At 33.8% G+C, this 22362-nt stretch overlaps 1 protein-coding gene across 7 annotated transcripts in view; it reads left to right on the top strand.

Moving 5' to 3' along the window:
• The window catches only part of NFIB (nuclear factor I B), a 270748-nt gene that overhangs the window by 32482 nt on the left and 215904 nt on the right, over window positions 1–22362 (top strand). The window contains exon 3 of one of the 7 annotated variants that reach the window (XR_012470854.1): window positions 1–22362. This exon is cut by the window's left edge and continues 6618 nt beyond it; it is cut by the window's right edge and continues 19079 nt beyond it. The exons of the other annotated variants lie outside the window; for them this stretch is intronic. The gene's annotated coding sequence lies outside the window, so the exon portion shown is untranslated. 7 annotated transcript variants of the gene reach the window in all.

Here is a 22362-nt window from a genome sequence, read left to right as displayed (position 1 = left end):
TGTTTAATTAATATTTATTGAATGAATGAATAAGTAATTTTCAAAATGTACGATCTCTGTGGCAAATACACACACACACAAAGACACACGAATATACAAAAGCATAGAAGTCCTTCTATAGACATTTTTATGATTACTTTATCAAATTAGGTAGTTTTTTCTTTGAAATGCCTTGGATTTTTACCCTTTTAAAATTGTTTTGCTTTGATGTGGCTGTGCTGATAATTTCTTATCTTTTTATGATGTTAGAATTAAGTATTGCAACTGTAATCATTTATACGGTATAGCAAATCACAGCCTTTTACTTTTTAGAATGTGTGATGATGCAGAATTGAAGATTCAATGAGGCAGCTTTTTGGGTAGAAAAAGTCAATTCCAGCAGCACAAAAAAATACTCTATGTTCAGATACATAGTACGTATGTAAACCTTTACTTGGCCCAAACTCTCTTTTTTCTATCAGACACATTTTATATTAGCTACATGTTGCTAGTTTGTGGTATTTCCCTTTCTTTTGCTTAGTGTTTCTTTTAATAAGATTTCATCTGCATATGCACTGGTGTGGTGATCCTAACTTTCCCTTTCCCAAGGAATGATCCGAACTATAATTGCATTTGATTCAGTGAAAGTGTATTAAATACCTATTGCATCTAAGATACTGTGCTAAATGCTGGGGATATATGCAAAAATGTATGCTTTTCCCCAAAGAGCTTATCTCTTACATTTGTAACACCACTTGTAGTCAATTTACCACTTGAAACTCTTTCATTTTTCATGTTTATAATTTTTGTTTTTATATTTTAAATGTTTGGATTTCAATTGTATATCTTGATAATGATATTTCTTGTTTCCCTTAGAGTATTAAATTCTAAAACTTTAGTGTAAGGGCAGGGGGGAGGATGTTTTGATGTTAGAAGAACCCAGTGGATTTTTATTTTGTATTTAAAAAACTGAATTACAGAGCTTTGGAACTAACAATGTAGGCAACCCACATCTTTTTCTTTCCTCTTAAATGCACATATATGTTTGGAAAGTTTATTTGTTTATTAGTATGAAGTTACATTTATTCTACAAAACAGTTTACTGTGTGTTAGATAACCTCCTCTAGAGGTCTCCTCCCTCTTCCTATCTCATTTAATTTATAATCCTCTAAGAATCTGCATGAAGTTCATAGATTCTAGCTTTAATTATTGTACTATTATGTATTGCTTAGAAAGGTTACCTATTGTCAGATCTTTCTGTATACCAAATAAAAGAAAAATGGGTTAAATGACATCTGTATAAAATAGTCTGGTTTGTTTATTTTCATACAATTGTCAATTTTATATTTTTATTACATACTTTTGTTGACTCTTGTGGAACACGAATCATTTTGGGCCTTTGATTGGAAAAGCAGTCAAATATTTTCCCACATTTTATCTCAGCAGCTTGTATCTGGTCATCATGATTAATTCATATTTATATAACATACTGCATTTTTCACCTACTTTTGGTCCTGAGGGAAAGATAAGATTCAAAAAGATATGGACTCAACAGATTTTTTTTTCTCTTTTACATAAAATGGACCACTGAAAGTTGTCTAATAAATTGGATCCATGGAGACTACTGGTTTAGGCTTAAGACATTGCCCCAAAATAACCTGGCCCAAGCCCAACCCATTAGCATTTTCTACAGTTGTCATTTTTTCCCCTGGAATTATCCAGTTACTTTCCTGAAATCTTTTTTTTTCCTTGTATGAACACAAATTTAGAATCGAATATTCTTAGTCCAATGCAAATGATAAGCAGAGAGAAACTCAGAATATTAAGTCAAAGAATCTCTGCTGTTTTTAACTGTGTGACATTAGGCAGGACACTTCCCTTTTCCCAGTCTCAGTTTCTTTATCTATAAACTGGAGGGAAAGGGTATAGAATAAATGCTTTCTCCCAAACACTTCCACCTCATAAGTCCCAAGACCTTAAATAACATATAAACTTTATTTCTCTTCAAATTTGACTCTTGCAATACAAAGAATTTAAGAAGCTATATATTTTTGTTTCATAGATACAAATATTTTATATTTCTTTTGTATATATATGCTATTTTACTGTACAGGTAACAATCTGTGCCTATGAATGTACAATAAACGGAGCTTTGGAATTACGGCAACTCACTCAGGGTCATAAGTGACCTGACATGCCCTCTAGCATGCTGTTTATAATTGCTGTGGTTAGTTTTCTTTCTCACTGTTTTTACCTATAATGTCAAAACACAATTATATGGAGTTGGTATGTTCACTAATAGCAGTTTATCTCTGCATGGTTTATAGACAGAGTCAAAAGCCAACAACTATAATTACATCCATGTTTCTAACTTAGCAGCAAGCTAGCAAAGTGAGGCTGAGGGTATGTAGTGGATATGGGACAGCCAGTAGGAATTATAGGGTAAAGTCATTGCTTTGCATTCTTTTGGTTTTACAATAATTGTTACTTAAATTTTGTTTTCTGGATTTTACCACTGTCTGTTGTGTTTATATGACCACATAAAGAGTGGTTAAGTGACGTGTTTCTCTACTTTATTTTTTCTTCTAGTCTTCCTCTATAAATATATCAGCTCTCCTTTCACTTTCTTCTGACTCAGCAGCCTGTACATTCCACTTAATAGTTTTCTGAAGTATTCTGATATTCATGCTCTATGGAATCATTAAAACTTCTACCCTTTGCATTATATGTTTAATTGGATAATTATGGGGACCATCTTGAACTGTTAACAACTATATACCATTTGTCTCATCTTTTGAATGTACATTGGTTGTTCAAGGTAGCAGTAATATGGTAGGTTTTTTAATGTTGGCTTTAGGTTTCTTTATGAAAAAAAGTTTAGACTTTCTAAGTAGAAAGTAGTGATGTCTATCTTAATTAGTTCACCTTAGATTTTCAGGTAGAGGAATGCAATTTAGATTTTAGGAGCATCTTTTTTTTGAGGTTGATTTATATTAATTTGATGTTTCCAGAAAAGCCTTATGGAGACTTTTCATTCCTTAGATACACTGAAGGATGTAAAATGTAGGATAAGTTGTTTCCTTTGAAATATTATTAATTTGAAAACTTATAAATGGTCTTTGGATACATTATTAGAAACATATGATGAATCAGTGAACATATGAAAAACATTAAATATTCAGTGGGATGGGTCTGAATTATAATAAAGGCAATTGAGTAGATACCTTTATGCTCATTTTTTAGGTGATAATTTGTATGCTATCATATGATTTCAGTAAACTATATTTTATACAAATGGCTCTGAAACTGTCTTACTTCCTATATTGAAATTTAACTATTGCTATATGGTATTAGTAGAGAGTGCCTTTTTGGTATTGTTCATATATGGTTTTATTCAATAACAAATTTAAAAATATATTATTTTTGTGGCATATAGTGAAGATGTTCTTGTATTATTTTCTGTGTTCATCTAATAATAGGGAAGCTAGAAGGAATGAACAAACACATGATAAAAATGGACATGATTGAAAAAGAAATGAACCACAGCCTCATCAAGTTCTTTCTGGAAAGTATCTTAGACATCATTTTATCTGATTCTTTCATTTTACATTTTAGGACTAAGCTTAGAAAGAGGTTTGCCTAAGATCATTCAAGTTTTAAGTAACAGAATTTTGGCTTTGAATCCAAAACTCTTGACAAATCCAGGACTCTTTCCTATTGTATTTCATTACTGTGACTAGACCAGCCTTATTGAAATGGAGTTCACATTGAAGAATAATATCAGATCAGACTGGAAATTAGCCTCAATGATTGGGGTTTCTGGTAGATAATGTTGTTCCTACCACAGATTGATTGTGACCTGATTGTAAAATTGATTGTAAAATGTTGAATGTCAGATAAAAAGATTTCTACTTTATCCTGTAGCAATGAGAAACTAATGAATTATTTTTGTTCAAGATACATGATTTCAATTGTGTTTAAATAATATTAATCTGGGGATGCTTTAACGGGGCAAAAGACATAGAGGAAAATTAATAGTCTAGATGTTAATAAAGCCAGGTGGAATGTTGGCAGTTGAATGAGACACATGTCTGTGTGTGTTTGAAAGAAATGTTAGAGTTGGGGAAAAGGTCTAGGACCTGATTTTTTTTCTTATGAGACAATTTCCAGTGTAGAATATCCCCTTATCTGATTCAGATGTGCATTAGGGATGGTTATAGTTAGTTGAAGTACTGAGAAGATTAGTGACTTAACCTACCAAACCAATAGTATGTATCAAAGGCAGCACTAGAATTCAAGTTTTTCCTTACTACAAGACTTGCCTTCTGTTGAATATGCTATTATGTATTTCAAAAGTTATACTGCAAAGAATTGAATATAGAGAGTGCTGAGCCAGAGATGACTTCAGGATTTCAGCTTTGATAGGCTACTATCATAAAAATGATAGTAGCATGCAGAGACAGGAATCAGCTAAATAAAGTGTATAAGTGACGATATGAAAATGAGTAAAAGTAGAGAGAAGAAGCCAAGGGAAGAAAGCCAGCTTTGAGAAATGGCTCATAATTGAGGGACTGGAAAATAGATTCCTATTAAAGAAACCAAGGAGGAACAGAAGATTTTAATAGAATAATAGTGAGGATAAGAATGTGGAGAGTTTCAGGCAGAATAGGGGCTGATTTATTGGAAATATACTTCAGAGATGGGCAAATAGGTGACCCAATAGAAAGAACACTGGGCTTGGAATTAGGAAGACCCATTTCCATGAGTTCATATGTGACCTCAGCCACTTAAGAGCTGTGAGACTCTGGGCAAGTCATTTAACCCTGTTTGACTCAGTTCCTCACCTGTAAAATGAATTGGAGAAAGAAATGTCAAACCACTCCAATAACTTTGCCAAGGAAACTCTATATGGGGTCATAAAGAGTCAGATATGACCAAAAAAATGACTGAACAACAAATACTTCAGAAAGGACAAGAAGAATGAGTAGAAAATATGATTGAAACTGATAATTAGAAGGTCATTAATACTTTTGAAAGCAATTTCAGGAGAGGAGTGAGAATGGAAGATGGATTATGGAGGTTAAGGAATGAATTGGTCATTCAGAAATGGAGACAGGAGATAAAGACCACATAGTGAAGGAGTTTGGCAGCATATGAAAGTAGAGAAATAGGAATGATGGAGTATCAGGGTTAGACTAAGTTTACTTTTTAGAGTTTGGAAATAGGTGCATAAAAGCAGAGGAGGATTCAGTGGAGGAGAGGTTGGGAATATAAAGCAGGGAGAAATATCTAAGGAGACAAGTTAGACAATTAGAGAAGCTCCTAAGAGCATGGAGAAGGCTCAAGGATTGTAGGAGAGTATGAGATTTCAGAGGGGAAGTTTTGGGGTTTCAGTCAGGTGGTGAAGGACAGGATGTGGCTTCCTAGGTAGAGGCTGATTTTGGGTGATGGGGTTGAGAGAGAAAAAGAACTATGAATTCAAGGTGTCATTTGAGTCAAAAAGGAAATGAAATTCTCCATTGAGAATCGGGAATTAGTAGTTGAGATTCAATTCAATTCAATAAGTATTTCTAAGTACCTATTATGTATCAGGTATTGTACTGCTTCATGTTCTCTTGTCTTAACTCTCAAGTAAGTTGCTGGCTTCATATTCTGTTTACTTCATTCCAAAGTAATCTATAAGTGTATTAGATCTATGATGAAAGATAAGGATATTATATTCCATTTTGTGCCTCCCAGGTATTACTTTGTTATAAGCACCCTTCTTTTTTTTCCAGAAGTGATATACTTCTGTTATTTGTTTTTTAGATTTCTTTTAAGGGAGATGGCAAGTGGCATTTTAATCAAATAACTTCCTCTTTGAGACCTACAGTCAGTCCAATGAGTTGAATTTGATTCAGGACAGGACCTGCTCTCCAGGCAGGCTCTATACTCAGTTAAATATGTCTCAAAGGTTGATGGTAGCAGCATGGTATTTTAATAATAGAACTGTGTTTGTCACATATTAGGGGCTTATTGTTTGTTGATGGATTAGTGTCAGGAGAACTGGATTTGAACATCTCTGCTGATTTTTAGTTTTCTGAGTTTGAAAAAATCATTTAACCTCTTAAAGGTCTCAGTTTCTTCTTGTGTAAAATCGAGAAGTTTGATTAGTTGATTCCTAAGTCTCCCTTCTTAAACTAAACCAAAGGATTTAGAGTTTAAATGGAAGTGAGAATGTAATACCAGAGCAGGCAAAAAATTTAGAATATAGAATATATGGGGGCAGCTAGGTGGCACAGTGGATAGAGCACTGGCCTTGGAGTCAGGAGTACCTGAGTTCAAATCCAGCCTCAGACACTTAATAATTACCTAGCCGTGTGGCCTTGGGCAAGCCACTTAACCCCATTGCCTTGAAAAATCTAAAAAAAAAAAAAGAATATAGAATATATGAATTGAGAAGGACTTTAAAGATCATTTAGCTTAATCCTATTATTTTACATATGAATTACCTTAGGTTCCAAAGAGGGAGATGGAGTGACTTACTGATGATTTTTGTTTGGATTTTCTGGAACTGTATATTTTGCAAAGTCAAACATAGGTCATTCAAAAAATTTATTGTTCTAAAGCATGGCCTTAGACCATTTAAAAAGAATTGTGTTGACCCTATCATATACTAGCAAAACATAGTTCTTACTTTGAAACTGCTTATAGAAGGGAATATTATTTAGGGGTGGTACTATTTAATGTCAAAAATATTTAAAAATATGAGGTGGGGCTTTACTGTTATAATTTGCATCTTTATGATAATTGTAGCTTTAATTGAAGTTCAGGATGGTCTCTCCCACTAGCTAATAATTGAAGGGGAACAAACTGGAAAGGTATATGAAAGGAGTGTTATTTCCCATGAACACTCCCTCAGGGCAACATCATTAAATACCTTGATGGCACATAATTCAACTAGATTCATAGACTGGTAGATTTATCAATTACAAAGTCCCTTCTTGGTAACTGGAAGACAGCTCATTCCAGTGTTATCCCATATAACCATTCAAATTTGAAAGCTGCATCTTAAGTTTAAAAATGAGATCATACATTTTGTGACTTGAGATTATTATTTGATAAGGGAGATGGTAAAGTGACTTTAGGAAAGTATCTTGTCAACATGGGTTTTGATGGCCCAGTGAAGTTAAAAGGTTATCTCCAAAAAAACCAATCTCTCTGAAAGCTCATTGGCAGTTGCAGTGTGTATTGTAGAACCTGTTTTAAAGCTATCTCAAATGACCATGTGACAACTTAATAAATAAAGGCAGGAGGGAAGATACACCCCCCATCATTATTATATTCCCAAATAAATAATTTTGAAGCCCTCCATTTTTAAAACAAGTTTCTAATTTCTGCCTTTTGACTTGAGTTGAAGAAAATCCAAAGAGGAAACAATATGTGGGATGCTGTATAAACCTGGCTTAAAAAGTTGTGTTCTCTGCCTTCTAGGAGTTTACAGAACAGGATGGCAAGAAAGTTGTTAACTTGCTCCAACTACAAAGGCCAAATAATTTGATTCACTTTTTGGCTGAGCTGGAAATCCTTCCTGTCACTTTTTTAAAACTTTTTTTTTTCCTGACAGGGAAAGTCATATTTTCATGAGTAGTGCCCGAAGGCCTGAGACTCTGGACAGACCACACATGGTGCCTTATTTTAGTGCTTTAGTCAGCCTTCTCAGGGTAGTGTTCTGATCTTCTGCATTCAGACTTCCTCTCTTATTTCCTAACTCCTGCCTTGAAAACTTTAGTGTGGTTGGGCTAAGTGAGATACAGTTTTTCTTTTATTGGACAGTAGGACAATCAGGGGTGATTTGCTCTCTAGTGTCAAGGCTCTCTAATGAAATTGACTGCCCTCAGTGAATATTTTTCACACCCTTGGTCTGTCCACTTTTGGGGTCTGAAATAAGACTTGAATTAAACATGTGTATCTTGTTAGCAGTGTTATGACAAATAGCAGCAGCTGTATAAACTAATCTTTCCTTAGCTTTCACACATGGGACTCAATTAACAATGGACCACTGTCAGTATCTAATCCTTTTTACCTCTTAGAATGTCTTGGTTCCTGTGAACTTTTCTAAGTGTGACTCAAGTATTATTCCTACCCATAAAGAGAAGAAAATGTTAAATACTGAAAGACATTTGATCTTTCCTTGGCACTTTATGGATGACCTGGGAAGATGTAGCAACTCTCATTTGTTGTAACTTTACTTGTCTGAACCTTAATTTTCTTTATCTATAAAATGGGAATAATAAGAATCCCTAGATTAATAAAGAATCCAATACTATAAGTTACTTAGATTATTTGGATCAACCCCTCCAAGTTTACAAATGAGAAAATTCAGATCAAGATGAATGAAGCATCTAAATTAAGTTCATGTAGCTAGTAATACTAAAATAAGACTTCAAATGCAGTTCTTCTGACTGCAAGTTTACCACTCTTTTCGTTGAACTATTTTGCCTTATCTTAGAAGGAAAGCAAGTGTTTTGTAAACCTCAAAGCACAATAGAAATATAAATTGTTATTTTTACTGTAAATATTATTTAAAAAAATCAAAAGTCTTTCCTTTTTTCTTTAGGACAAAAAACGTCCTCAATATTAAAATTTCCTATATTCTGAGATGTTCATAAGATGGAGTTTTAAAGTACTATAAAGTCTTAAGAAGCCTTGTTGGAATTAAAAGCTCAAATGCATGTGTGCCAGTAGAGCCTAGATTGACACTCTATTGGGACAGATACAGAAGGCAGAAAAACTTGTATGTGAGCAAAATTCCATTGAAAAGTACATTTTTATGTTTTGTGCTTTCAAGACATGAAAACACTATGACATTTTAATTTCCATTTTGTTGTCAGTTAGTGGGGGATGGGGGACACATTTGGAGGGTTCAGCCCCAAAGGGAATTTAAGAAATAAGTGTTTTAGTCTTAGAATAACAATGAACAAAAGTTCAATATCCAATTTAAATGCACTTGACATTTGAACTTCTTGTTCAAAAACCTTGCTTTAGGTTTATCTGTTGAGGACATCTGAAAATCTGACAGCTTCTAATCTATGGCAAATGAACAAGAATGGATGATGAAGAGGGATATAAAGACAGAGCTCAAACAAGTTGTTAATTCTTTCTTTCACCTAGTAGGACTAATGAAAAGCTTCATTTACTAAAATCAGACTAGACCATTGTCACTACTTGCCAAACTGTACATACTTATGCATCCGTCTGATCCATATTTGAAAGCCACAAACAGAAGCACATAATTTGGCAAAACACCAGAAACATGCCTCGGCACACTTCTGGAGACTCTTCCAAATGACTTATTGAATAAAAAATTTGACTCTCTCTCTCTCTCTCTCTCTCTCTCTCTCTCTCTCTCTCTCTCTCTCTCTCTCTCTGTGTGTGTGTGTGTGTGTGTGTGTACTTACATTGCCTGGAGATTCTGAAAACAAATTCTGCCAGCAAAACCATGCGTATTACATTTGATGTTTCTCTGTCAAAGTTAAGGACTGCAAAAATTTGTTATTTACTGGATAGTTGCTTCCTGTTTTATTTTCAGGAGAAGTAAGAAATGTAATAGTTTAGAAAGTTTTAAGAGATGTAGTAGCTCAGTTCAAGATCACATTACAATTTTCCCTCATAATGACCCTCATAAGTAGATATTACACGTATTATCTCCATCCATTTTACAGATGAGTAAACTGAAATGACAATTATCAGACCTGGGACTAAAATCCAGGTTTTCTGATTTTAAGACCAATACTATTTCTATTGCACGGTGTGTGTGTGTATTTTTATATCTCTATCTATCATCTATCATCTATCTATCTATCTATCTATCTATCTATCTATCTATCTATCTATCTATCTATCTATCTATCATCTGATTGGCCCTCAGCTGACAAATATGTAGTCTGTTCCTGCTTTTGTGTCAAAACCCTTTGGAGCATCCAGAACTTTTGCTAGGATGGCAGAGGCTTTGATTTTTCTAGAGTGAAATTAGAAGATCTCCAAGGTTCCCTCTGTCAAAATCTAGGATCCTATGATGACTGATGCTCTGATGAAACTTTAAAACTTTACATAAACACATAGGAACACAGAAAATTTTTTCCTTTTTATAGGAAGATATTGGTGCTATATAAGAATGGATCATTTGTCAGACTATTCCCATAAATGATTTAATTTTTAAATATTTTTCTTTTCCTCCACTTTCCTCACTGGATCATTGAAGCACTCTAAAGCACTTAAAGGGTGATTCAGAAATTATATCAAGACTATCAAGTTATCCACCAAATTTGAGAAATTATCCTAATACACACTATTTACAAAAACCATTCTTCATTTGCTAGATCCAAAATCCAGAGCCTTTGACAGAATGAATCAGATCTCTTAGCTCATATTGGTTGGAAATGTGAACAGAAATTTAAAAAGAAAAGTTAAGATTCAAATTCAATTGAGAGTACTAAAAGAAAACAAAATGAAATTCTATCATTGAAATAAAGTGAAAGGGAAAGAACACTGAGAAATTCATTTGTTCCTTTCTCTCCCCTCCCCCCTCAATCATGGAATTTTGGTTTTCTTTGAAAAAGGAAATACTGAAATCCATTTTTATTTTTTTATGTGGATAACATTTATGCTATTGACTCTATAGTAAATAGTGAAATTTTTATTATGGATTAGGCACTTCAATTTTATTTTTTTTATGCATGATGATACTCTACTACATTTTATAGATATTAAATATAAACAGGGGCTAATATGATCAGATCACGAATTACCAAAAATTCTGCTTTCTATCAAAAAAGATAACAAAATAACTATTTTAAATAAAGGCAAATGCAGGTATCTCAGAGCTTGGCTAGGCCAGAAGGTTGGATTTATTTATTCATTCTCAAACATTTTTGAGGGTCTCCTATGTACAAGAAGCAGGGAGAGATACAAGAGGAATAATAATAATAATAATAATAATAATAATAAAGGAACTACCCTATATTTTCAGGGATTTAAGACCTGAGCATATACAATTTCAGTGTGGGAGGGCTATTTAGAAACCATCAATCCAATCCATAATGAATAAGAATCTTTGTAGTTTTGAGATTCTGATGTAATTTTAGGTAAGTCTTCCTTGATCCATAGCAGGAAGGTAATCTCTTTCTCTCCACTTTGTTTTAACTCATTTTATTCAGCCCTTCCTCTTTTGTCCTTGTCTTTCTTTTATACAGCATAGCATATTTATCTGTTTACATGTCATATTGCTTCTACTACTTTTATATTGTAAGCTCCTTGCGCTCACAGAGGCTCAGATTTTCCCTCCCTATTTGTATCCTTATTATCTAGCACTGTGAATTTGATTCAATTGGCTAGAAACATTACTTAAGAATGTTTATGAAACTCATTCATTTGATGTTGTGAGATAGGAGGAAATTTTGTTTTAGTAGAGAAATGAAATTTTTATGCCTAGATGAAATAGTACTAACTATTCAAATAAGTAAATGCATTATATTTAAAATAAACCTATATAAATATGTGTTAGATTTGTTATCAGGCCCAAGGTATACTTTTTGATTAAAATTTTGTAAAATATACTTAAAAGGGAACTAGACAGAGCAATTTTTTGTAATTATCTTTTTACCTCCTTAAATTTCAAAATTTTAATTTTTCAGTATGTTGAGTATGCAATTTTCCTATTCCATTATTTTAAAAATGGTTTTAATACTCTTAATTTTCTCCCTAGTTTATAATCAGCTTTTTTGTAAACTTCCTGTTCACAGAATTAGAATCTCAGAGGTGAGACTGCCAAGATCTTATAATCCAACTAGTACTTGAACTCCCTAAAGTTCAACCACTAAGTGATCATATGACTTTTTCTAGAAGACCACTAGTGAGACCAAATCTGCTCCCTCCCAAGGCAGCCCCTTCTATGTCTGCATACCTCTAATTGTTTTTGGGATACTTCTTTACCTAACACCCCAATTTACCACTTTGTATTTTATTTTTGCTCTCAAGACCAATCCATTGTCCTTGTGGCAGTCCTTTAAATAGATGGAAACAGCTATCATGTGCCTCACAGATTTCTTATTTATTCTTATTTTCAATATCTTACATATGTAAGCCCCAAATAAACTTTGTAATACATTATAGTAATTTCATATGTTTCAAAAATATTCATCATTTTATTTGGGAAATATTTAGATGCCTTGACTTTATTAAGAAAATAGTTTAATTCTTCTAGGATGAGCATAATTAACACTTCATTGTATGTGCAATATTATAATCAGTACATACTTTGGTCTCAGAAAATCATCAGACAGTTCTTTGTATTCTCAATAATAATTTTCCAGGGACTTTAGTTTACTTTGTTGATTTTGTTTTTATCAGAACATTGCAACTTTTGGGGGCCAGGGATTTTCTCTTGTTCAGAGTTGTGTGCACCTTTCTGATTCCAAAAGTATGACAATTTTAATACAATAGGAGAAATCAAGGTTATCCAATAGCTCATTGATTAGGCAACTGATCTCTTTCCTTTTAAGCATCACTGTTTTCTTTAATGTTTTGACTTATGATTAATTGAATGATTTTCTTTTAGAGAAATTGAGTTGATCTCATCAGATTACAAATGGAAATACTGTTCTGTTGTCTTATTCTTAGAGCTAAGATAAGTAGGTATTGGATAATGGGAAGGGTGCTCCCGTCTAGGGTGGATGAGGGAATATTGGGCTTTTCACTTCCAAGATGGATGAGCAGTCATTTTCAGCTGCCTCCTGTCACGCCTAACCCAGGATCTAATTCAATTCATTAGTTTATTTTAAAAATCCATTTTGTAATTCATATATATAGGTCTTTCATAATGGTTGGAAGGTAATTGTGTTTAGTTATTGTCATTAGCTTACCTAATTTAGAACTTAAGGATTTATGTACATAACATATAAAAATTCATGAAAAAAATGCCAAGGAGCATGGTTAAACCCAGAACCTTGGCACACATTGTTATAGTTATTCATTCAGATAAAAGCATTCATTAATGTCTTGATATGTGCTAGCCATATACTAAACAATGGAGATAAAAAGAAAGGAAAAAAACATAGTCCCTGTCCTCAAGGAACTCACATTCCAATGGAGGTGACAACATACTAATAACTATGTATGTACAAGATATATGCCAAGTAAATTAGGTATAATCACAGAGGGGAACTCACCAGCAGTGAGTGTCCTTATTCTTTGTGAATATTTTTCTACATCAAAAGTATAGCTTGATTAGATTAGTAATCTAATTAGCAATTTCAGAGAAGTTTCTAGTAAAATTAATTTTCAGCATCAGAATCTCTTAATTTTTTGAGTTATGCATTTTACCTTCCTATATAACTAACTCTAACTGATAGGACTTCTCTGGACATCAAATTCCAATAATTAAAGAAGGGAGGAGAGAACTAAAAGAATATTATCCCTTCCAACTCCAAAGACCTGGGTTCAAGTACTTCCCCTCTCACTCTCTAACTGTATGATCTTCACAAACTTTTTGTGCCCAAAACAACTATAACCCTATAAAAATGAGATTTAGTGGTTTGTATGAATGTAGGGAGTTTCCTTAATCTCAAATACAACCCTTTTGCTTCCCAGTTAACATAGACTATATTAGTTATTACTGCTTATCAATATGCAGCTTTAAAATTGGCCCTAAATTAAATTTGTTTGTTTGTTTTTGCTGCTTCTTTATTCAATATGAATTTGTAAATAAGATTATAAATGGTAACACATATGGAAGTGAAAGTGTTAAAAGGTATACACATTTTTTTTCAAATTAATGTTGAGAAGTTATAGTATGATTTAGGAGATAGGTTATGAGACTCTTCCCTTGGCTGTGCTTTCCTACCCATTTTGGTATGTGTACCTTCTCTCTGAGTTAGGTACAGCTGTGTTGATCTTCTATACCATTCACCGGAATATGACTTTGATATTGATATTTGCCAAAACTCAAACTCCATCATGAATCCAAGTGTGTTCACACAGTTAGAGGAGGTGAATTCTAGTTGATAAATCATAAGGAAGTGTACATTAGATAAACAGTAAGGTAGTGGCCTCATTACCGGTTTAAATGGAACTCTGATTGAGAGTAATAATAGATAGCATTTACATAACCCTTTAAGGTTTACAGAATGATTTACATATATAATATCATTTGATTCCCACAACAACTTTTTGACACAAGTACTATAGTATGATTATCTCCATTTTACAGATAAGGAAATAGAGGTGTAAAGAGGTTAAATGTCTTTCTTAAGGTCATATAACTAAGAAACATCAGAGTCAAGCACTTCAAGTCTGGCACTAGATCTACTCACTACATAAGTCTGCCTCCAGAATTACTTGCATATATGACCTTGTAGCTGTAGCCTGATTTCCATGTTTTTCTGAAAAGCTCTACCATTAATTAGATTAGCTATTACTCTTATTGAAAGTATCCAATAAAATTATCTAGCAAGGCCCTGGAAATAAGTACTTTTTTGAGGCCTGTAAATAATAGGTGAACATTTTTTATGGCTGTTATGTGTAGTTGGTCTGAATCTCTGGTCTGAGATAATTTGGCATTATCACTTTTTTTTTGCAAGGAGTAAAATGATTTAAAAGGGGGAAAAAAACTCCACAAATAGCACAAAATCCCTCACTACCTTCCCTGAGTTATTTGTTACATCATATTCCCATATATTATATAGTACACATATAATAGAATGGTTTAGGACTGAGTTTTCAGTCTTTATGTTGTCTTTTTTCTCTTTCTTTTTGGATTTGTTGTTGGACATATAATTTTTGGTTAATTTTGGATTGTTGTCGCTGAGAAATGTGATCCTAGCAATTGCTGTTTCAAAATGGTGCCATGTTTTAAATTTCCTTGGAAAATCTAAAATTTTGTGGGAATCTTTACTCCTTCAAATGATCATAAAGGGTAAAGGGAAGAATCTTTTTTAACTTCTCTTTGAAATGAATAGCAGTGCTAGAGCAGCAGCTATTAGAGAGACAAAAACGACAAAGGAAAAGCAGCTCGGTTGAGCACATGGAGGTAAATTTACTTACATCAGACTGAAAAATGAGGGCTGGGCTTTCAAAAGACATCCCTTCTGACTGGAGGACAGCTTGTAATTTTGGCATCACTGCAGCCCTCCTAAGCCCCTGAGAAATCCTGAAAAACATTACAGAAGACTGCTCTTCATATTAATGGATCTCTTCCTCAATGTGTATGTGTGCATGTGTGTGAATGAGAGAAATAGACAAATGGATAGACACACACAGAGCTGCATAGAATGAAAAATTATTCATAAAGATGCAATGTAGAAAACTGACATATTCCTGGTCATTTTTAGAATGTATGGGTACTTCCATCTAAAAATCAGAAAATATTAGACATTTAGATAGTTTTCTGATTAGCTTTGTAAAGTTCCTCTTATGAGACACTTCCTAAAACTTCTGGTATCCTGACTATACTTTGTTTGTAGATATGATCTAGAATCATCATGGTCTTATCTATTAAATGTCATCAGAGGTGAAAAAAAAGGCTGTTTCCCTATGGCTAATTGTGGTGAAGTGCCACATTATGTTATATTATAGCTAACAACTTCAGGGGCGCCAAAAGCCTGCAGTCGTGCCTCTTGGGAGTGGGACTTTTCCTTTGCAACTCAGCTCCAGGAAACTTGAACATTTGTGTTTTCAAGACCACATACCATTGGGAAGGAAGTAGGGGTGGAGATGTGTGCTGAGATTAAGTGGATATGAGAATCTCTGTACTATGTATGATCCAGGAACTGCTCATTTTATGTAGGTCTTTTTCAGCAATGGGTTTTGGTTTTAATGTACATATCTGTATGTATGTGTATATATAAAAATATATCTATACACACATATCTAAAACTGACAATAATGCTGAACTTTCTAAGAAAAATGTTCTTTCATTTTCTAGTTAGTAAAAACAGATGACAATTTTTGTATACCCTTTCCCCCATCCCCATTGTACGTTCTCATGTACGATGTATACAGGTATGTGTATTTGTATGTGTAACTAAGCACAATAGTACTTATTATAGATATTCCATATTTGCATTTTTCTGGACTTCATAATCATTATCCATCATGGTAAAGGAATTTAATAATTGTGAGAACTAGTTATTAAAAAACAACTTGAGGAATATTTTCAGAAACATGGCATTAACTCCACATGAACCTCATATGCACCATTCTAAATTAAACTCATGTAACTTTTTAACCTTAAGGGCAAGGATATCATTTTTTACAATTCAAAATAGTATGCAGATAAAAACAGGGGACCCTAGGTTTTAATGTGAATGATAAGATAGAAAAACAAAATATAAAAATGGACCCATTGGAAATAGGCTTCAGATTTACTGTACAGTGTGTGTGTGTGTGTGTGTGTGTGTGTGTGTGTGTATGTATGTATATGTATATGTGTGTATATATATATATATATATATTACAGTATATAAAATCTGGGATATAGAAGTTTTTTCTGATTCTGTAATGATTCAAAATTGATACTCTCAATATAAACCATCTTCATTTATTTTCTGGTCTGGATACACATGCAAATACACACACATATGTATATTTGGCAGAGTACAAGGACTTCCTCTGTTATGTTTACTCTGGATTTATATCTTAAGTTGGGGTTAAGTAACACATTTACATAACTCAGCCAAGCACCAGACCTGAATAAAGAATTATGTTTCATAGGAGACATAAAAACTAACTTGTACGCTGTTCTAATAATTTGTCTGCATTGTATTTTAAAATGTAGAGTTTATAGGTAAGGTGGTTAACTCTATGTTTGGCCCCTCTAAAATGGAACTAGAAGATTTTATTTGCAGAGAACATGTTGGTGGTGGTTGCTGCAACAGGAAGACTCTGCCAGGAGAAGATCATATATGGTATATATAAAGGCATGATGAGATCATCTGGTAGGGTCTGTCTATACTATCTGAAATTTGCCATTCAATAATTAAAAAATAAGAAAAATGCTTTCTCTTTTAGAAAGATTTGAAAATTGGGTCAAGAAGTGTGTTGTAAGTTTATAATTGTGTGGTGGGGAAGTGAAATTCTTTTTAAAAAGGCCAATGAGCAGCCCTATCTTTTCATAATTAATCTACTAAAGTATAAACAAAATGTTCATGATTGTATTAAATAGATCATTTACCTGTCAATACACTTCCTTTCCTAAAGATTTTCACTTTTATTAAAATTAGATGAGTATATTTCTAAGAACTATGATCATAAACATTCCCTTATCCAAACATTTTACAAAGTCTATACAGTAGGGATAAAAGTTGTTAAATGTAGAATTTGATATGGTTGGACACACCAAAATCAGTGGAAGATTGACAGGCTAGTCCAGAGTCTAACTTTTGTTATTGTTCAGTTCATCTGGTGTTAACAGGCCTCCTTCAAAATGACTAAATGTTGATATAGAAGCATTGATCAGCTATCCTATGAATTGTCTGAATGTTACATGTAGCAATGTTTTCTCTTCAGTGTCAAGGCAACTCAATGGAATTTGCCTTTCAACAATGTTAGTTTTATGGAGTCATAGTGGAAAATGTCATCTGTTAACCCTTTTACTGTTTTCTGGGGAGTTCAGGAAATATCTTGACTTTATGGCTTATTTTATTTTCATCTATAATGCATTCTGTTAGCAAAATATTGTTGCCACTTTTAAGCATGCTACCATATCCAGAAAAGAATTTTTGGTCTTAGTCATTGTGAAAATTGGAGGAGGTGGGTAAGGAATGGACCAGAGGACAGGGTATCCATGCTCATTATGGATAAAACATTATTGTGGATTGTCTAGTTTCATATTGCAAGGCTATAGGTTTTAAGAAACATATTTTTGATTGTACTTTCTTTCTTTGGCTTTTCTCCTCTATATGTTGCAATTGGTCAGCAGTGCAGATGACCCACAAACTGTTCCATTTTTTCTTATTCTTTCATATTCTGTAGAAAAGATAAGAACCACATGGGTAATGTCTGAAAGGTGGCAGTGTGTTTTGTCCAGCTGGGTCTCTGGGTCTGAATTTTTTTCCTGGTCCTGATACATGTTTATTCCTACATGTGACAAATCTGTAGTCGGGTTTTCTTTCTGAGTTATAATGACTCAGATGTCATAATTAATTTGATGAGCAGGTGGGGGTTATTAGCCTTGTGCTTCACTTGCTAATAGCTGCACAGCTTTTCTAAAGTACTCTTTCAACTAAGGAGGCATTTCTTCACATAGAATAAACAGTACAGCACAAAAGCCTCAGTTAGATAACTATCCATGGGCTTGAAAAGCTGCCAAGCAGATGTTGTTATTGGAGCTGGCCCAGGCGAGATTGGGCAAGGCAGATGCTATTGGTGGTGGTGGTGGTGGGGGGGTTGGAAGACAAGAGGGAGGAGGAGGAGAGAATGGGTTGGGGGAACTTATACACGACTAAGATGCTTTCTCTGTAATGGCTGGGCTATATTGTAGGGGTGAGAGGTGTCTTTTCGTAAACCAAATCCATAGCTGGCCTTACTCTCATCCCTCAAGATCCACCCTTTAACTGTAAATAAATGAGATGGGGGGGGGTGAGGGAACCCTCTCTAAATATCCATATGGGAATGAAACTGAATGTTCATCCAGCAGTCAGCGACTTCTGGTTTGCATTAGATCGGCTGTGTGCAATTTTTGAAGGGCCTACAGAGACTTTGCTTCATACCTATCACCATATGTAATGAACAAGACTGCCCTGACATTTACCAGAACTCGTAGGATCTGCTTTATTGCTATAAATTAGGTTGTGCAAATTTAAGACAAAATGCTGTTTTGTTTCCTGTCACCTCTCTGTGTAATTTTTCTCTGAATTTTTTCTTTCTTATTAAAATATTGTAAAGTAACAGCATGCTTTCTCCTCTATCAAATAATTCAAGAAATAGTAAGATTTTTCATGAGATAGATATGGTAGTAGACTGTAATCTAAGCTGGTCTCTTCTGTGAACTCTGCACTGTTTTCTTTCTTTGGTGATCTAAGGCTTTTAAAAACTCATCTCTTACTCTCTCTTTCACTAGATTAAATTCTGTAATCTCATTTTTCTTTGAGCTGATCTCAAGCCAATGGTCTGGGGATTTTATAGCCAAGGGATAATTTTTGATAATGGGCTATTAAAACACTTGGAGCTTCTATCCTGTCTTTCGAATTAGTATGTGCACAGATTGTCTTGGGGGGAGGGTGTGGGGAGGTGGTTAGGGAAGGGAGGGAGGAGCAATTCTCATCCTTGGCAGTAATCAACTGATTATATGCTACAAGCCACAATAAAGGCTTTATGCATGACTTACACCTAAACCTAGTAAATGAGAATGGTAGCTAGCTATATTTTATAAAGTATGGCATTACCCGTGCTTCTTGAGTTTTTGTTTTTTATTACATAGAACTGAATTTTCATTTTCCCTAACCCTTATTGTGACAGATTTAGTGTATTCTGAACAACAGGGTCATCTAACAGTTTCCTCAATGATGGAAGTGCAGTGGCTTGAGGCAGCTGTGCAAGGTCACATAACTTTCATTGCTGTTTATAGTGTCCTCATTAATAGGTTAAAATGAATAATCAACCAAAGAGAATCCCAGAAGCACCTGTATAAATAGTACATTCTTGTTCTAATATGCAGCATAAAGTTAATCAATATTCTTTAATCTGCTATTAAGTATTTTATTCAGTTCAACTTCCTCTTCATTTCTTTAGTCTTCTAATCAGCCTTTGAAGTAGTGTTCCAAATCTCAAGGAAGCAAACATACATCCCCCCCACCCCGGAATCTGTTCCAGTATGACTAGACTTTCATCATTTTCAAATTAGAGTTAATGAATATGTTTGATTCTGTTTCTTGGTAATTTTTCACAAGAAACAAATGGGAACATACATGTGCCTGTAATGTAGCACAAAAGTCATGGGTTGTGAAACACTGGCTTAATATGACTTGCGGTCATGGTTGGCATTACTGTTGTTTTTTTTTTTTTTACTTCATCTGAAATGAAGCTTTTCAAATTGATCGCATGTGTGAAATGCATTACCACATTATGTGCAGATGGCTAGAACACATGTGTTGTCAGTACTTTGCTCAGATTCTGTGTGCTTTATCATTGGCTTAGCCAATAGAAGAATGTGGATTATACCTTTCATTGCTGTCTTTATAAGTTATCAGTCTTTTATTACTGTACATAAAGAAGCAGCATGGCCTAATGGCTGGATTGTTTAAGTTGAAGACAGGAAGACTTGAATTCAAATCCCATCCCTGCTGTTTACTAGCTGTGTAACCATGGATTAGTTATTTAACCTCTATGAGCCTCAATTTTTCATAAGTTAAGTGGGTATAATAACACTGGCAGTATTACAACTCTTGGGATTATTGTGAAGATCAAATGAGGGGATGTGTGTTAAATCCTTTGCAAACTTTGATAATATTCAGTTATCAAGCTGGTAAGTCAAAGTCTAGTCTAAAAGTAATAAAACTCTTAAACACAATTATAATCTTGAACTTCAGGTCACAGGGTCATAGAGATCACTTAGCTTGCTCCCCCTTCTCCATATTATGAAGGAGGCAAGAGAGAGCCAGAGAGGAAAAGGGTCTTGTCAGTTGAACAGGTGATGAGAGGCAAAACCAAGAAAGAACACAATTCTTTTACCAAGTTCCTTTAGCCACATATTTTAAAAATATGAAGTGCTTCATTGAAAAATTTGAAGAACACATGCCTGCCTGGCATCGTATAGATATAGCCTAGGAATAACCAGGATCAGCTGAGCTAAAATTAGGGATTGTTTAAGTTGTTCTGATCAAGGTGTTTTGGGATTTATTTTCTTTCCTCAACTACCAGTTCTTTACATTTTGACTGCTTTAGAAAAACCTGTTCTTCCACCTTCTTAGTATTATTTACAGTCATGAACAGGTTTAGGCTGTAGTATGAAAAGGAATTTCATGATCATGAGAATTGTAAGGACCCAGGAATGTGGTGGGGAGAGAAGTCATGGAATCTGTTTTTCTTTGTTAATATTTTCTGTCCTAGTTGGTATAGGTGTGGCTTTCCCTGAAGTCAAGGGGTTACCCCAGATAGCCTTTCAAGGTTCAGTTGGTACAATCTGGTTGTACTCTATCAATATGATTGAAAATTTAAAAATAAAATTTAGTTAATACTTACTGAGACATTTCTGACTCAGATAGAGACTGATAAAGATGAGACAAAAGGAGAAAATGCATTAATTAAATATTTATCAATGTGTTAGAATAAAATAGAAATTTATCTATACTAAGAATACAAAATAAAGGTAGAAGAGGAGGGAAGAGACCTTGAATTACTTAATGAAAATGTTTTCTTATTAGACGTGTCATAGTTCTCAAATCTATGAACTATCTCACCAACCACTTTGGTTGCAGATATAAATATATTAGGAGTTTCTTAAATCTTTCTCTTTTCATGGTCACTTAGATTTTAAAAAATTCCCCAAAAAGTATGGCCAGGTGTGCCAATATGAGGGAATAATGTAGATCCTCCCCGTCAACCTAGATGATTGAGGACAGGAATATTTCATAAGTCTCCTGATTCCTTTGGGGACCTGCCATGTATCTGCTTCTTTGTAGGAATCTTAATTTTCCTTTTATGATCAGTGCTAAATTTCTATAAACCTCACATTGGACTCTAGGGGGAAAATCCTCAAAAGAAATTTTTTCTCCCTGAAACTAGAAGGCAGACTTATTGAGGAAAATCTTAAAGTTTTTGAAGTAATCCTTTTTAATTTATACATATAAATTTATACATATATACATATTTATCCATATAAATTATTATATTTTACAAGCATAGAACACTGTCCCATCCAATTTCAATGAAATTGGTCTTTTTTTTGGTTATTGTTATTGTTTTGGGACTCCTTTTTCTTTTTTTTTTGTATATTTTAGGAATGCAGAAGACCACATTACTAGAGTAATGGAAAATGAACTATTTTGTGTTTTGGTTTGTGATTGTAGATCTTAGTGTAGACATATAACCTTAATAATTTTACCCCAACTAATATTGTTCTCCAATGTTATAACTTATACATTATTTTAAAAGAATCCCACTGTAACTTTGTGAAATTTCACTGTAGTTTCATTTGACAGATCATCTGAAAAACACATCAGATTATCTAATCGAGCTAGAACTTCAGGTCTCTTTAACCATAAAATGAGGATAAAAGTAGCACCTACCTTGCAAGATTGTGAGGATCACATGAAATATCATATATAAAGCATTTTGCAAGCTTTAAGTGTCAGCTAATTAGCATCATCTTCCTCATCATCATTTTTATCTCTTCTAATTTCTAAGGCT

The sequence above is a fragment of the Macrotis lagotis genome, chromosome 8, assembly GCF_037893015.1.
Source record: "Macrotis lagotis isolate mMagLag1 chromosome 8, bilby.v1.9.chrom.fasta, whole genome shotgun sequence".
NCBI lineage: Eukaryota > Metazoa > Chordata > Mammalia > Peramelemorphia > Peramelidae > Macrotis > Macrotis lagotis.
Note: the sequence above shows the minus strand (reverse complement) of the source record. Positions and strands in the feature narration are given on the sequence as shown.